The sequence below is a fragment of the Balaenoptera physalus genome (genome assembly GCF_965194825.1).
Source record: "Balaenoptera physalus genome assembly, chromosome: 4".
Lineage (NCBI taxonomy): Eukaryota > Metazoa > Chordata > Mammalia > Artiodactyla > Balaenopteridae > Balaenoptera > Balaenoptera physalus.
Window position 1 is genome coordinate 75,536,567 of NC_138891.1, and position 16,731 is coordinate 75,553,297.

Consider the following 16,731-nt stretch of genomic DNA (forward strand, 5'->3'; position numbering starts at 1 on the left):
TTGGTATAGTTTTCATAGTGGTTGTTGTAGTTGTTACCTAATGTATATATGACTTATAACAGTCTCCTGGTATCAGTGTTTTACTACTTCAACTGAAGTGTGAAAACTTTACTTCTCTTTTACCTTTTTACTTACTTGACTTTTAAATATAATTGTTTTAAGTATCAGTAGTAGTATAATTTTTGTTTCTGTCAGTAAGTATGATCTAGAAAACTAATGATGGAAAAGATATCCTGTTGTGTATACTTGTATTTCTATTCTTTTTCTTTCTTTTTTTAAAAATTTGTTTATGTTTAAAATTATTTATTTATTTATTTTTGGCTGCATTGAGCTTCATTGCTGCGCGCGGGCTTTCTCTAGTTGCGGCGAGCGGGGCTACTCTTTTTTGCAGTGGCGGGCTTCTCTCTGTGCTGCAGAGCACAGGCTCTAGGCACACGGGCTCAGTAGTTGTGGTGCATGGGCTTAGTTGCTCTGTGGCATGTGGGATCTTCCTGGACCAGGGCTTGAACCTGTGTCCCCTGCATTAGCGTGCAGACTCTCAACCACTGCACCACTAGGGAAGCCCCTCTATTCTTTTTCTTGTTTGGAAAATTTTCTTCAGCCAGTCTTTATGGGTAGGGTTTCTAGTGACATAGTCTTTTAGTTTTTCTTCTTTTGAGAATGCTTTAAAAAATTTCTCCTTTGTTCCTTTCTGTGGTCTGAATGAATTCTCCTAAAATATAAATGTTGAAATCCTAATACCCAATATGATGGTATTGGGAGTTGCGTCCTTTGGGAGGTTGTTAGGTCATGGGGGAGAGCCCTCATGAATGGGATTAGTGCTGTCACAAAAGAGGGAGCTCTTTTGCCCCTTTTCTGCCATGTAAGAATACAGACAGAAGTCTGCAGTCTGGAAGAGGCCCTTCACCTGACCATGTTGGCACCCTGATCTTGGACTTCCAGCCCCCAGAACTGTGAGAAGTAAATTTCTATTGTTTATAAGCCATCCATTTTGTGGTGTTTTGTTATGGCAGCCTGAATAGACTAAGACATTCCTGAAGAGTAGTTTCAACTGGGTATAGAATTCTTGGTTGGCAGTTCTTTTTTTATTTTTCTAGCATTCAAAAAATATTCTGCCACTTTTTTTGGCCTCTTTGATTGAGATGAGAAATCTGGTGTCATTTCAGTTCTTCCGTTATAGGTAATATGTTATTTTTGTCTGGCTGCCTTCAAAGTTTTTTCTTTGTTTTTAATTTTTGAACATTTAATTATGATGTGTCCTGGTGTAAATTTCTTTGGGTTTATCCTGTTTTGGGTTTGCTCACTTTTTTGGATCTGTAAGTTTGTATTTGTCACATATGAGAAGGTTTTTGCCGTCTTTTCTTTAAATACTGTTTCAGCCCCTCTCTGTTTCTCCTGTTTCTGGGACTCCAGTGATAAGAATGTTGGATCTTTTGTTATTGGCCCACAGGTTGCTAAGACTCTATTAGTTTTCTTTTTTCAGTCTTTTTTCTATCTGTTTTTCAGATTGGGTTAATTCTGTTTTTCTGTCTCAAATTCAGTGATTCTCTTCCCTGTTATCTCCATGGTTGTATTGAGCCTATCTAGCAAGTTTTAAAGTTTCATGTTATAGTATTTTTTAGTTCTGTAATTTTCTTCTGCTTCTTTTTTATAACTTCTGTTTCTTTGCTGAGATTTTCCATTTTTTTCACGTGTTTCAGGAGAACTTATAATTAATTGCTGAGACATTTTATTATGGTGCTTTAAAATCCTTTTCAAATAATTCCAACATCTGACTCATCTCTGTATTGACCTTGGTTGATTATCCTTTCTCACTCATGTTGGGATTTTCTTGTGTCATTTTCTGTTTTATATATTATGTTAGGAGGTTCTGGTCCCTATTTACATTTTTTATTTTAGCATGCGGTCACCCTGTTTAGGTTTAGTGTACAGGTCTTGGCCCACTTTTATGACTTTGGTTCTAATGGCAGTTTAATTTTCAGAGCCTTTGTGGTTGGCTTGGTTTATCTGATGCTGTTGGGGCTCCCACTGGTCCTTGCTGATGCTGCCTGAGAGAATAGAAGACATTACCTCCTGTCAGGCTTTTGGGTGTCTCTAGATGGGAGAGGATTGTGGTGGGATCCTCCTCCTGGTACCCACCTCAAATCCCCAATTCTTCCCTGTCCCCATGTCTCTGGGTGAGAGGGAGAGTCTTGGCGCAAACTGAGATGCTTGAACTGGCTGGGTTCCTGAGTTCTGCCCACTTGCCTCAGTATTTCTAGGTGGAAAACAGGAGTTTCAGGTCATGTGGGGATGGAAGAGTTGCTTCCCCTTTCTGGTCTTTGTTGTTGACTAGGCTTCCAGTTGATATCCCTTGCTTGATATTGTAGAGGGACTCCTGTTTAGTTTGGGGGAGGAGTGTGGCTGTCTGGTCTACCTGCTGTTGCTGAATTGGTGGTCAGGAAATGCCAGCCTGGGTTGCCTTCTTCTGTTGGGTCTGGGGACATAAAACACTCTGCTGCTTTTCTGTTTCTGTAGTCTTGGAGTCCCAAACTGGTTAGCTGCCTGCTTACCAGTTTTCATAGTTTTCTTTCAGTTGTCTCTGGTGTTATTCCCCTGGTTTAACATGGCGTTTAGTGAGGAGGGGCAGGGAAAAAGAGAGCTATGCCATCTTACCTAGACTGGAAGTTCAGATTCCTTAATTTTTGTGAACCTGCATCATCTCCACCCAGCGGGTTATTTCAGCTTTGAAAATAATGGTTTATGGCCATGTGCTTTGTGAACTTCTAAGCACAATGTTGCTTCAATTATAAACCACAGTATTGGACCCCTAGGAAGGTTTTGGAAGGTCAGTCATAACCAGTTCAAGAGGGTGCCAGGGAATAGATGCATGCAATTTACTAGGCATCTATCACATAAACAGAATTTTGTAGTATAGTTAATTAAAATGAAATTGTGAATTCTGGTATTTTCTTCAAAGATGTGTTTATTTTATGGATTATTTGTATTTAACGTATTTAATAATTCCAGTAATATATAATAGTATTTTAATATTAGTAAATATTTTTCAAAACAGATTTGGAAAATATTGTATTATGCAGCCAGTTTAATCTGTTTCTAATTCATAGGTTGAAAAGGAAAGATAAAATGTCCTGCTTTTTACATTCCCTAGTTTTCTAATTGAGAGTAAATTGGACCCAAATAAGAAAATGTCTATACATTAGTAGAAGCTAGTGCTTCTAAATGATGAGTTAACTTGTTAAATCAACTACTGCTGTTTATTTGGCTGCCCCGTGCGGCATGCAGGATCTTAGTTCCCTGACCAGGGATCGAACTGTGCCCCCCTGCAGTGGGAGCACAGAGTCTTAACCACTGGACTGCCAGGGAAGTCCCAACTACTACTATTTTAAAAAAACTCACATATTATATGAATTGTTCAGACTAATATAGTTACTGCAGTTACAGAGAAATCACTGGGCTTCTTTGCAGCCACTTCTTGAGGTACTCTCAGATTGACTCTGATGGCAAATCTTAGATTTCTAATCAGATTAAAAATCATTTCTTTTATGTGTTGACACACCTCTACATTGTGTCTAGTGCCTTATGTAATTCTGGGCATGTGTTTTAGAGGAGATAAGAGTGACTGACTCTAGTATTGAATAAGGTAAAATTGTCAGAAAATGAGCTTTTTAATGGACCATTTACATGTTTTTAAATGAGAGTATTTAATTATATTTCATATTAGAAGTAATAATTCCAGTTCCCTCTTGTTATTTTTGGTTTTTAATAATATTTTAACATGTTTTTATTCATGAAGAATTGACACTTAAAAATAAAATTTAAATAGTTAAACTTTAATTTTCAAATGGGTATTCCTATAATCTTTTCTAGGGTTTCCTTAGTTATTATTACAGTAGGATAATTTTTGTGTTATGAAAATCAGATGAATTTAATTTTTTGTTTATTTACATGGTAACTATTACTGTAGATAGCATTTTCATTTCAAAGTTTATGTTCATTGATCTTATCCTTACTTCAAAGATGTTTATTTATTTTTGACTCTCAGAATATTGTTAAGAGTAACATTAAATATATCAATATTTTAACTTGGGAATGACCTTTCCTGTTGTGCTATGTTAAAGTAGACATTTATTTGGAGGCAGAGGATCTGGTTGAAGTCTTTGCCATGACAGGTGTTGTGTAACCATGGGTACTTAACCTCTTGAACCTCAGTTTCATCATCTATAGAATGGAGGCAAACAATAATACCTGCCTAGGTAATTGTGTGTGTAGGGGGTGTCCCATGAAATATGACACTTGAAAGCACTTTTTAAACTGTGAAGTACTTTAATCAGAGCATGCTTGTAACGTTTTTGAGGAGATCATTTGAAAATTGACCTGAGTGATCTTGATCATCATAGTGCAAAATATTTTATGATTATTTACAAAATTGGTATGTATTCAAGTAAAAATTCATGTAAAAATAAAGCAGCTTTTCCTTGAGTTTAGTGGTTTACTATTCTTAAAAACTAATTTCTATTGGTGAATTTGGGGAAGGATTACATAGTTGCTTGATAGTTTATCATCCCCTCTGTGATAAGGTTAGCTTTTGGAAGGTGTCTTTCCTCAACAGGTGACTTGGATTTAAAGGTTAGGTTTGTCTCTTTAGTGGTTTATAGTCTAAGGATTTTCTAAAAATGCTTATACTGTTGTGTTTTCTAACGTGGGTAGAGAGTTGGTTTCTTATTTGACAAATGTTTACTGGTTAGGTGATTTGAAAAGGTCAAGGGCAGGTGAACGTTTTCAGTTGGTGCCTTTATTTTACTCACTTTGGCCAACTTTTTTTTTTTTTTAAAATGGTGAAGGTTTTTTTTTATTTTTAAAATTTATTTTATCTATTTATTTATCTTTGGCTGCGTTGGGTCTTCGCTGCTGCACGCGGGCTTTCTCTAGTTATGGTGAGTGGGGGCCACTCTTCGGTGCGGCCCACAGGCCCCCCGATTGCGGTGTCCTCCCTTGCCACAGAGCACGGGCTGTAGGTGTGCAGGCTTCAGTAGTTGTGGCATGTGGGCCCAGCAGCCGTGGCTCACGGCTCCAGAGCGCAGGCTCAGCAGCTGTGGTGCACAGGCTCAGTCGCTCTGCGGCATGTGGGATCCCCCCGGACCAGAGATCGAACCCATGTCCCCTGCACCGGCAGGCAGACTCCCAACCACTGTGCCACCAGGGAAGCCCACGGCCAACTGTTTTTTAAGAATTTATTTGATTACCCCTTTGTAGGATTTTCTTTCTTAATCAAGTGGGTTAACTACATTGATTGTGAAATTTATAAGATTTTGGCTTAATTTTTGGTGAAGGTAGAAATGGAAAATTGTTCTAGAAAGACCTGGTTAGGGCAGTTTCTGGGGTGGGTGGTTTGAATTTTTGGAGCTTTCATTCCTCCTTAGGATGGATCTGGTCATGAATAGTACACTCTGAGTTCTAACAACTTTAATTGTCAAAGCAGGTAGTGTAAATTAAAAGAACACGTATGTCTACTTTGTTACTGTGTAGAAATTCTAACCATATTCATAGAAATCTCTTGCCTGGAACAAACTTTTTTCCTTTACCTTTTTTTTTTTTAAAAAAAACATTGTTCAGAAAGCATTATTAAATCACAAAAGTAAAACTAATGTAAAAGTAGAACTTAACTAATTACTTTCAAATATGATCTAGTTAAAAGATGCTAAAGGACTTGAAGCATTTTTCCTCTCAGATTCTTAAAGCCATGGTGGTAGTGATGAGGAGGAGGAGGTGATAGCACAGTAGATTGTGGAGTGCCTGCTAACCATTATAAAGACTTTGGTTCTGTCACTTACTAATTTTATAACCTTTGGTGAGTTACTTAACCCTTCAGTTTTTTCTTCTGTGAAATGTGAATAATATTAGCACCAACCTCATAGGTTTGTTTTTTGTATTAAGTTAGTTAATATCTGCAAAGACCTAGGAACACTACTGAGCAAAGTCCAAAGCATATGGTATTCATTTTATTCTTAAATGTGGAGCCAACGTTAAAAGGTCACTTCTTCCTTTTCTTTTGGAAAGGTAACAGAGGGAGAATTAATTGATCCCTGCTTTGATTTTCCTATGATAAATTGCTTAAACTTCAGTTATAGCGCTTAACACATTATATTATCATCACTAACATTATTTCTTGTATGTTTACCATCCTTGCTAGATTATGAACTCCTTTGGGCAGAGACCATGATATTTTATGCATGTCTTAGGAATCTTAGATAGTGTTGCATATACATATCAGTTGATCAAAAATGTTGATTCAGTTAATGACAAAAATGTTGGCCTGAATAATGAATCAGACCACCTGCTGGTAAATACATTGAAATCCTGCCAGTCTGTCAGAACTAAATAATGGACGGGTAGTAGCTAACGGTCCCTGAAAAATATATCATTTATTTTCTTCCTTAATCTGTATTTTGTCTTAATTTGATTATACCTGCACAAGTGATTATTATTATTATTATTTAAATAAATTTATTTATTTAATTTATTTTTGGCTGGTTGGGTCTTCATTGCTGTGCGTGGGCTTTCTCTAGTTGCGGTGAGCGGGCTTCTCATTGCGGTTGCTTCTCATTGCAGAGCATGGGCTTCAGTAGTTTTGGCTTGCGGGCTCTAGAGCGCAGGCTCAGTGGTTGTGGCGCATGGGCTTAGTTTCTCCGCGGCATGTGGGATCTTCCCAGACCAGGGCTCGAACCTGTGTCCCCTGCATTGGCAGGCGGATTCTTAACCACTGTGCCACCAGGGAAGCCCCTGCACAAGTGATTATAATCAGGGAATAATTAGCCAGCAAAATCTTAAAATAGAGGAATTGCTAAGCAGGAATATTCAGTCACTTCTAAAGTAGGGGAAGTGGGGCAGGGAAAGAGGAAGATCTTAGCTGATCATTGGGTGGTTGCCCAAGTAACTTTATATCTTTCTTTTTGTACTTACAGGGTCGTAGTTTCCAGCCTGGTAGATTCTTTTCTTTTCCCCATTTTTGGTGGAGAGGGGTGGTAGAGGAGAAGGAGGGATAGAGACTTGGAAGGATAAGTGAAATTGGTAGATGATGCTAAATGAATTAGGTTTCCAGAGACAGAGACTATGTGGCAGGTGAGTTAGGGGGAATTCTGGGTTTCCATGGTAGAGGAAAGGTTGTGATGGGAAAGACATTACAAAATTTCTGTTTATAGATTCGGACTTTCAGGTTATATTATTTTGTACATTTGAGGGATGTGTGTATGTGGGAGTGAGGCATGCTGCTTTTTCCTTCTTGCTTCACTATTTTATTTTTGTTTCCTCCCTCTTTTAACATACCTAGTTATAGTCTTTGATGTGTGACAGCGTTAATTTAGAGCTTTCAATAAAAAGTGATGCAGGGTGAGTAGGCTGTCTGTGAAAATGTTTTCAACAGAATATTAACATCTCAAAAACGTTTGTCCAGCTGTATATGTTACCATTATTATGTGATGACATAAGTAATAATGTTTTGATTGTGGACTAGATAAATCCAGTCAACTTTAAAAGACTCATAATGTAATACCAAAGTCGCTAATGTCTAAAGACATTTTTATTTCCCATATATAGACTTTACCATGTCGTTTCTGTTCAACTTTATTCCTGTGAACTGTGTTGGAAATTCTAAAAGTTGAATACAGTAAAGAACGTAGAATGGTGATAACAGTGTAGTGCAGATACAGTTTTATTTTACTTTACCTGTTTTTAATAGTGTCTACCACAATAATATAGTTTTATGGCTTTTATTATCTTTTTGATACTAACACTACAGAAAATATATATTTAAAAGTAGTTTTAAGTAACTGAGAGGAATGGCATATATGCTCTTTTGAATGCTTGGGAACAAAACTTTGAGGCAGGCAATTAAGAGCTTAGTAGAAATAAATTATTTTAAATAGATTTTTTGTTCGTAACTAGTTTAGCAACAAAGCTACTGACTGGCTAAGGACTAGAAAATGCTGAATTATCAGAAATGCTGTAATGTTTGTAATCCCTTGATAAAATTGTGTAAACACAGGTTAGAATTAATATACTTGGTTATTTTCTGAAGATTTAGAGTTTCTTTAATTGTCCTGCTTTTATATTTATAGCTTATTTATTTGCAGGGTATTTACTGAGTCCTAAAAATGTGTTTAGGCTATTATATAAAATGCTTTTTTATTTCTGAATAAAAGTTATATTTGGCCTATTCTTTGTTTCTAATAAAATTTCAGCTTTCAGTCCTCATTATCTCCATTTCATATACCAGGAAAACATATCCCAGTTGCAGGAAGAAAATTATATATGTCCAATATCAATGCAATACCAACATGGAGTGTTAATTTTCTGTATTAGTCTCTGTTGAAAGATTGATTATAGACATTAAAAAAATATGTATGGACCATTTTAACATTATTAAATATCTTTGCCTTGAAAATTTTAAATACTTAACATTTTTGTATTTTCAAAAACTATATTCTTAAAATAATTAGACTTTGAGCTCAGGGAAATGTTACTCTGGGATTTTAACAGGAACTAGTACTATTTGAGTAATTGAGAACATCAACATATGATTTTAGTGAAATACATTTTGTGCCTTCCTTCCTATTTTAAGTTGTTTATGATAATTCTAGTTTATTACCCTGATTTTAAAGAAATCCTAATCTTCAGCTAGAAGTTAAATTTGGAAAAGTCCAGTTAGTGTCTGGGTCATTTCTTTTCTTCATGATATCATTCAGCACTGATGGGTCATTACAGTTGAACTAAGTGTTCGAAGTGAAGTAATTTTATTTAATCCAAGAGTATCTACCGTGGAAAGAATTCTGTCAGATTTAGCACATTTTGATATACCTATTTTACCTGACTTTAAGAATATGTCTAATCCTGATTTTTGGGGGGGCATAACCTGTATTTTTGTACTTTTATAGGATAGAGGGAGGAATCAACAGCTTGGAAATTCGGCCAAGTGATCTGGCGGGATGGGCATTTGCCTGACCTATTTTGTAGAGGTAATCCAACGCTGTTTTACTCAACCTCTAATTTTTACCTGTGATAGATGCCCACATACTTGAACATGAACACACCTATCACAGCTGTTGGGTAGTACTCTGCATTTACTGGACATTCCCTTTTTCTTTTATACTTGCTTATATATAGTGTGAATATTACATATACATAGCATGATATCACTATATACAGATATGAACATCTGTACATGGGAAAGAATTAATGTTATTAGTTCTGTATGAAGACCGTTATCTTTTCTCACTTAACAAGATTACTTGCATTTCTCTTTTTTAGGCCCAGGTTCCCTTATTTTAGGAAGAACCATGATCCTCTCCTGTCTTGTTGGGCTATGTTGGTACATATATTAGACCTGTGCTTTTATCTTTCAAACAAAGTGAAAGAAAATTAAATATTTCACAGTTTTCAGGGTATTTACACATTTGTCAATGGCACATATTCTCATGTCATTATTAATGATCATAAAAATTCAAAGATTCTCATAAATTTTATTTGTTTTGAGAACTCTTTTAAAGCGAAGATGTGAAATTATTAGCAGTTTTAGTGGCCATATTTTAAGATTTCGTTAAACACTTCTCACTTCTTACCCAGGTTTATTATAAGAGGAATATACACTTATGCAATAGAGAATCTTATAATGTAAAAAATTTTAAAAAGTCTTTTCTTATTCCCATTTACTGTTAACATTTGTGTGTGTGTGTGTGTGTATCATTACCGACATTGTCCATTATATATGCAGAAATTTATATGTATACCAATATTTACATAATTTTTATAAAAATGAGATCACACCGTACATGTTGTTTATTAGCAGCATGTCTTTTTTGTTGTTAGCTTCTGTATCTTTGCATATCATTCCTTCTTATTTCATTCTGTGTAGTAGTCCTATATTTGGATGTACTGTAATTATTTTAACTAGACTCCTATTTATGGATATTTAGGTTCAATTTTTTTGCAGTAATAAATGGGAATATAGTGAATATTCTTGGATACATCTTTGCACATATTATTTAAAAATATATTTGTAGTATAAATTCCTAAAGGAAAAATTGTTGGGTCAAGAAGTGTGTACATTTAATAATTTGGTGGTTGAGTTGCCCAACTAAAAAGATTAACCCCAACATCAGTAGTCTGGGAAAATGGGAATCTCTTTATCTCTTTGATAATACTAGCTACTGTCAAACTTTTAGTATTTGTCAGTTTTTTGTTGTTTAGTATTGCCTTTCAAAATTTCATTGTGAGTTTCAGCATTTTTTTCCCCATTATTATTGGCTATATATATATTTTCAGTTATCTGTTTGGTCATGCGTTAGGCAGATGGTTTTTACTCAGGTTTTGCTTATCTTTTGATTTTGTTTTTGCCTTGTTGAAGTTTTAATTTTGTATGATTGAATTTAGTGATCTTTTTCTTCAGGGCTGGGGTGGGGGTGGGGTTTCCTGTGTAAGGTTTAAAAGGTCTCCCCCACTGATTGTAGGACTCGTTTTTCCCTCCACATTATAACATCTCTGAATGATGTGAATTGTTGGCTTGTCATGGTTTGGCATTGTTTTTTTCTAAGTGACAAAATTAGTTGTGTTTCTTATGATTGGTAGTTTTAGCTTGGTAGTTTTAGATTCAGTGAACTTGAAAAGTTATATGGGTTTTCTATTACTTTTTATGGTTTAAATTGTTTAAAATCTTGATTTATATTGAATATATTTGGTATAAGCAATAAATGTAGAAATCAGCTTTACTTTTTTCCAGATGGCTTACCATTTGTCCTCATTCCCATTATTGAATGATGCATTTCTTTTCTACATATTTGAAATGCCACATTTATCATATATTGAATTTCCATGGTTTTTTTTTTTGGATGGTGGGGTGGTCTGTTCCTGAAATCAGTTCAGTTCATCTGCCTGCTTGTTTTTTGTACTGAGAATTCAGTAAAGGAACTGCTTATGAAATCAATTATACATAAATGATTTTTTAATACAAATAGTAAAATTAGGGCTAATAAAGGAAGAAGAGGTATACATTCACAGTAACAACTAAAAAGATAAAATACCTGGGAGAAATCTACTTGAAAAAAATTTTAAAACTCTACTGAGGGATAAGACAGAAAATTTGAATCAATTCAGATTTTTTTTTTAAACATTTTTTATTTCTTTAATGTTGTATCTATTTTATTTGTTTATTTTTGGCTGCATTGGCTCTTTGTTGCTGCGCACAGGCATTCTCTAGTTGCGGCGAGTGGGGGCTACTCTTCTCTGTGGTGCACAGGCTTCTCATTGCGGTGGCTTCTCTTGTTGTGGAACACGGGCTCTAGGTGCACGGGCTTCAGTAGTTCTGGCTCGCGGGCTCTAGAGTGCAGTCTCAGTAGTTGTGGCACACAGGCTTAGTTGCTCCGTGGCACGTGGGATCTTCCGGACCAGGGCTCGAACCCGTGTCCCTTGCATTGGCAGGTGGATTCTTAACCACTGTGCCACTAGGGAAGCCCTCAGCTCAAATTTTTAATAGGAAGATGTGATATAAAGCTGTCATTTCACTATAGAAATATAATTGATTTTTCTTTATTGATCTAATATCTTGTGCCCTTGCTGAACTTGTTTATCAGTTCTCAGTGGCAGTGGCCTTGCTGAACTTGTTTATTCGTTCTTGTAGCTCTTTTGTGGATTCATTGGGAAATTTCTATATACAAGATCGCATCGCTAGAGAATAAAGACAGTTTTATTTCGTCTTTTCTAATCTAGATGCCATTACTTGATTGATTGATTGCTTGGTTGGTTGGTTGGTTGATTGATTGATTTTGCCTGCTCTGTGTTACTAGCTAGAACCTTTAGTACAATGTTGAATAGAAGTGGTGAAAATGGACATCCTGATTTTTAGGAGGAAAGCATTCAGTGTTTAACCAGTAAGCATGATGTTAGTTTTTTGTTTTTGTTTTTTTTTGTAGATACCTTTTATCAGTTTGAGGAAGTTCTCTTCTAGTCTTAGTTTGTTGAGATTTTTTTTATCATGAGTAAGTGTTGAATTTTGTCAAATTCTTCTTTGTTTATTGAGATAACCATGTGGTTTTTGTCCTTTAGTCTCTTAACATGGTGTATTACATTAATTGATTTTCAGATGTTAAACCACCATTGCCTTCATGGGGTAAATATTACTTGGTCTTGGTGTATATATAGGCCTTTTTTTATCTGTTGCTAGATTCAGTTTACTAATATTTTGTAAGGATATTGTATCTATGTTTATGAGAGACATTGGAGTGTAGTTTTCATGTGATGTCTTTACATCAAAGAAACTCTGGCTTTATAGATTGAGTTGCAAAATGTACACTCTTCCTCTGTTTTGTGAAGGAGTTTGTGAAGGATTGGTATTTCCCCCTTAAAATATTTGATGGAATTCATCAGTGAGGCCATTTCTTTGTGGGCAGATTTTAAATAGTAACTCAGTTTGTTATATTCAGATTTTTCTGTTTCCTCTTTCATTAGTTTATGTGTCAGTAATATATGTCTTTTTAGGAATTTCATAAAAGTTGTTTAATTTGTTGGCATATATCTGTTTATAATATTCCTTCCCGTATAATTCTTTTAATTTTTGTGAGGTCAGGGGGTAATATCCCTTCTTTCATTCCTAATTTTGGTAATTTGTGTTTTTTCTCTTTGTTGTTGGTCAGTCTTCCTAAAAGTTTGTAAATTTTTTGGATCTTTTTTTAAAAAACAAGTTATTCTCTATCTTCCTTTTTTGTATTTTATTTATTTCTGCTCTAAATTTTCAGTATATTTTTCAGCTTGCTTTAGGGTTTAGTTGGCTCTTTTTCTTTTAAAAAAATATTTTAATTAATTAATTGATTAATTAATTATTTATGGCTGCATCGGGTCTTAGTTGCAGCATGTGGGATCTTCGTTGAGGCGTGCGGGATCTTTCCTTGTGGTCTGTAGACTTCTTTCTAGTTGTGGCGTGCAGGTGTTTTCTCTTCTCTAGTTGTGGCGCGCAGGCTCCAGGACACGTGAGCTCTGTAGTTGTGGCGTGTGGGCTCCAGAGTGCGTGGGCTCTGTAGTTTGCTGCACACGGGCTTTCCAGTTGAGGTGCACGAGCTCAGTAGTTGTTGCACACGGGCTTAGCTGCCCTGCAGCATGTTCTACCCTGCAACCTAGTTCCCCTGACCAGGGATCAAACCCGCGTCCCCTACATTGGAAGGTGGATTATTTACCACTGGACCACCAGGGAAGTCCCCTAGTTTACTCCTTTTCTGATTTATTAAAGTGGAGGCTCATGTCATTGATTTGAGGCTCCTCTTTTTTTCAGTATACTTAAAGTTATATAATTCCTTCTAAGTACTGCTTGAGCTGCATCCCATTGATTTTGATGTGTTTGTTTTTGTTTTCATTCAGTTAAAAATATTCTCTAACATCTCTTTTAATTTCTTTTTTGACCCATATGTTATTCAGAATTGTGAAGTTTAATTTTCAAACACTTGAGAATTTTCCGGTTTCTAACTTAGTTGATATCTACTTTAATTCTGTTATGGTTGGAGAACATACTTTGTGTGACTTCATTCCTTTTACATTTATGAGGCTTGTTTAGTGGCCTAGCATTTGGTCTGTCCTGGAGAGTGTGTACCTGACAACAATATGTATTCTGTTGTTTGCTGGAGTTTTCTATATGCCAACTCTAGGTATAGTTGGTTGAGAGTGTAGTTCAGGTTTTCTATATGTTTGTTAATTTGCTGTATAGTTATTCTGTCAATTGCTTAGCGTGGGGTATTGAAATCTCCAATGCTAATTGTTGAATTTTCTATTTTTCTTTTCAATAATGTTAGTTATTATTTTATTTTTTTAGGGCTCTTCATTATTTTAGGGTTTATAATTATTATAATATTTTCCTAATTTATTGACTGTCATTTTGAAATATCTTTCTTCATTTCCAGTAATACTTGTCTTAAAATCTATTTTGTCTAATACTAATATAACCATGCCATCTCTCTTATGGTTACTCTTTCCATAGTATATATATCCTTGTTCCGAATCTTTTTACTTTCAGTCTTGAATTTTAAGTGTGTCTCTTGTTGACAGCACATAGTTGAATCTTGTTTTTGTCCAATCTGACAGTCTCTGCCTTTCCATTGGGCTGTCTAGACATTCATATTTAATTATGGTCATGGTTGGATTTACATTTGCCATTTGTTTTATATATGTCTCTTATGGTTTTTGTTTCTCTGTGCTTCCTTTGCTGCCTTCTTTTGTGTTAAATGTTTTTTAGTGTGCCATATTAATTACTCTATTGATGTCTTTTCTAAATAGAATTTAAGATATTTTCTTTGTGATTGCTATGGTGTTTACATTATACATTTTAACAGTTTGCTTAATATTAACACTAAGTCAGTATCAGTAAAATATAGGAACTTTGCTCCAGTATAGCTCCATTTTCTCCTTCCTCTATTGTGCCACAACTGTTATATATGTATATTACATCCATATATATGCTATAAACCCAGCAATACAGTGTTATAACCATTGCTTTATAGATTCTTATGTTTTTTAAAGATGTTAAGAGAAGAAATGAGAAAAATGTATTTTATAGAGTTTTTTAGTTTAACCCACCTATTTACCATTTCTGGTGCTCTTTTCTTCCTGTGTATTTAAGTCTGGTGTCATTTCCTTTCAACTTGATGGACTTCTTTTAGTATTTCTTGTATGGCAGGTCTGCAAAAAATTCTCTCAGTCTTTGTTCATCTGAGACTTTGTTTATTATGCCTTCATTTTTGAACGGTAGTTTTGCTGCCTTCTTGATTGACAGGTGTTTTCTTTCAGCACTTTGAGAATGTGATCCCACTGTCTTCCGGCCTCTGTTGTTTCTGATTGAAAGTCAGTTGTTAATCATATTGTGGTTCCCTGCACATGCTGAGTAATTTTTCTCTTTATGCTTGCATGATTTTTCTCCTTGTGTTTGTTTTTAACAGTTTGGCTATGATGTGTCTAGGTGTGTCTCTTTGTAATTATTCTCCATGAGATTCATTGAACTTCTAAGACCCATAGATTTGATTTCTTCTAAAAAATCAAATTTCGAAAATTTTCTGGTGGTGGTTTATTAAAAAAATTTTTTTTTCCCTGCCCTTTCTCTCCTCTGGAACTCCAGAAATGTTGATAAGTTGTTCTCTGAGGCTCTGTTTAGTTTTCTTCATTTTTTTTTAAAATTAATTAATTAATTAATTTATTTCGGGCTGTGCTGGGTCTTCGTTTCTGTGCGAGGGCTTTCTCTAGTTGCAGAGAGTGGAGGCCACTCTTCATCGCGGTGCGCGGGACTCTCACTATCGCGGCCTCCCTTGTTGCGGAGCACAGGCTCCAGGCGCGCAGGCTCAGTAGTTGTGGCTCACGGGCCCAGCCGCACCGCGGCATGTGGGATCCTCCCAGACCAGGGCCCGAACCCGTGTCCCCCGCACTAGCAGGCAGACTCTCAACCACTGCGCCACCAGGGAAGCCCTTCTTCAATTTTTTTTCCTCGCTGTTCTTCAGATTGGATAGTTTCTACTGATATATCTTCAAGGTCATCTATTTTCTTCTGCCATCTTGAATCCTGTAGTAAATTTTTTGTTTTAGTTATTATACTTTTCAACTTCAGAATTTCCATGTGGTTCTTTTACATAAATTCTGTACCCTTATTGAGAATTTCTCATCTGTTTATTGTTTTCATAATCAAAAAAAAGTTAAAGGTGGGTTCTTTTTTAACATGTCTATAATAAATGTTTTGAAATCTTTGCTTAAACCAACATCTGGGGATGCTCAGAAACTGTTTGTCGTGATTGCTATTTTTCATTAACGTGGGTCACATTTTTCTTTTCTTTCTTTCTTTCTTTTTTTTGGTACACCTTATGATTTGTTGTTGAAAACTGGGCATTTTAGATAACATATTGGAGTAATTTCAGATTGTGGCTCCCCCCTCCCTGCCTGCCCAGGTTATTGTTACTGTTGACATTTTGCTATTTATTTATATATGACACAGTCATATATAAAAAAAAAATGTTTTTTTTGAGCAAGAGTTCATCTGCAAAAGTAGACATGTGTGAATATGCAGGAAAATTCTGAAATGAAAGGATACTGAGGGGTAAATAGTTCCATCAGAATTTAAACTTTTAAAAAATATGGATACAGTGTTGAAATGTTTTAAAAAGTGAATGTATTATACTTTCTGAAGTACAAAGATGGACTTATTACTGGTATGTTTTAGGTGAGAAAGACTATTCTTATTACCTTTGCACTACTGTAAAAACTGATATAAAATCATAAGATGTGTCATATCATCTGGTCTCCAAGCTTTCTGTGGAGGAGTAAATACAAATTATTCTTAATAGGTAGGAATGTAATATTTTTAAAAACCTCTATGGTAGGAAACTCCATAAACTCTTTAGTCTGTTACTATGTTCAGAAATATTCACTGACAGGAAATTTTCTTCTTTTGTATAGCTTATGTTTTCATTTTCATTTTTTTGGGTATGGAACACAGTCTCCCTATGATTATTCCCATTTTTGCCAGCTTTTCTAGTCAAAGATGACCTTGGTGATCATATTTCTGTAGGTATTTAGTATGATTTTACAACTGTAATCCTTTCTATTGTGAATACATGTATATTCTGTACAGAACTAGTTCTGTTTGTTATTTTTAAGGCCTAGAATTGTGTTTGCTTCTCTCTTCACTTCATAGCCTTTGCAAAGCAGATAAAAATA

At 35.3% G+C, this 16,731-nt stretch overlaps 1 protein-coding gene across 2 annotated transcripts in view; it reads left to right on the top strand.

Moving 5' to 3' along the window:
- ZNF148 (zinc finger protein 148) overlaps nucleotides 1–16,731 on the top strand; it is a 136,379-nt gene that overhangs the window by 23,193 nt on the left and 96,455 nt on the right. Inside the window, exon 2 of one of the 2 annotated variants that reach the window (XM_082458588.1) lies at nucleotides 8,934–9,014. The exons of the other annotated variant lie outside the window; for it this stretch is intronic. The gene's annotated coding sequence lies outside the window, so the exon portion shown is untranslated. The remainder of the gene's footprint in view (nucleotides 1–8,933; nucleotides 9,015–16,731) is intronic. 2 annotated transcript variants of the gene reach the window in all.